The sequence below is a fragment of the Scomber japonicus genome, chromosome 15, assembly GCF_027409825.1.
Source record: "Scomber japonicus isolate fScoJap1 chromosome 15, fScoJap1.pri, whole genome shotgun sequence".
NCBI classification, from domain to species: domain Eukaryota; kingdom Metazoa; phylum Chordata; class Actinopteri; order Scombriformes; family Scombridae; genus Scomber; species Scomber japonicus.
The window spans coordinates 702,886-704,137 of NC_070592.1; the positions used below are offsets into that span (position 1 = coordinate 702,886).

Below are 1,252 nucleotides of genomic sequence, written 5' to 3' on the forward strand. Positions count from 1 at the left end.
CATCTGGGCGTGTCGTGTGTTCTGCATGTTCCTGTTAGTGAGGATGATGATGATGATGATGATGAAGATGACAGTGTTCTGGGACTCGTTGATATTATTGATCATGTGATGAGTCGTCATGTGATCAGCTGATCAGACGAGCTGGTCGTCATGTGATCAGCTGGTCGTCATGTGATCAGCTGATCAGACGAGTCGTAGTCATGTGATCAGCTGATCAGCTGGTCGTCATGTGATCAGCTGACTGATGAAAAATGTTTTTGTGGAATTTTGAACAAATGTTTGTAATAAATTTTAATATGTATTATAAATAAAGCAAAAATATTTAATAATAAAACTTTATGATTTTACCTGATCAGCTGTTTTAATACATGTGACACACACACACAGTAACACACTCAGTAACACACACACACTCAATAACACACACTCTAACACACACAGTAACACACACACACTCAATAACACACACTCTAACACACACAGTAACACACGTGACTTCCAGTAAAGAAGGGGCAGACTAAACAGGAAATAAAGAAGAAGGGAGGAGCAGACAGGTAGGGAGTAAAGGTGAAAGTCTGTTCAGTCATCAGAGCAGAAGCAGGAAAACAGTGTGAGGCAGGTGAGTGTTAACATCAGGACTGTAAATAATGATTACTGTCATTATTGATCAATCTGATGATTATTGATCACATTCATTGTTTAGTTGATTAAATGTGAAATGACAGAGTTTGAGGTGTTAAACGTTGTTTCCTGTTGTTGTTTTCCTGGTTTGTGCGTCCTCACAGCGATGTCACGTGACTCACTGCTGAGCTCTAAATAGAGAGAAGTCACAGTTAAGAAGCACACACATGTTTATCTGAAGTGTGTTTGTTGGATTTAAACCAGAGTCAAAGTTTCTCTTTGTGATGACTAGACGTGTTTATCTGAACTCTATCAGGTGTTTTGAGGGAGAGCTCACATGTTTCCGCGGGGTTGGCTGATCGCGTACTGACATCTTCTATCCTGTAAGATCAGCAACTAATGAACACATAAAAGCCAACATCACTGTATGATACGATATGTTCATCAGTTTATCAGCACAGACACAGAGAGGGCTCCAGCTGTGTGTTATCAGCTGCAAGGGTGTAGCATAACCTGCCTGTACATTTTTTGCTGGGGACGGGCATGTCTGTCGGACTGGTCGGACTGCATTTGTCTGTAGAGGGTGTGTCTGGGTGTGTGGGTGGGGGTGGGGCGGGCGTTTGTTTGGTCA

The 1,252-nt window shown here is 41.9% G+C and overlaps 1 long non-coding RNA gene across 1 annotated transcript in view; it reads left to right on the forward strand.

Annotated features, from left to right (window-relative positions):
- LOC128374473 (uncharacterized) overlaps positions 1-34 on the forward strand; it is a 7,420-nt gene extending 7,386 nt beyond the window's left edge. The window contains exon 4 of the long non-coding RNA XR_008322991.1: positions 1-34. This exon is cut by the window's left edge and continues 469 nt beyond it. This is a non-coding gene — a long non-coding RNA (uncharacterized LOC128374473).
- Positions 35-1,252: the final 1,218 nt, after the last annotated feature.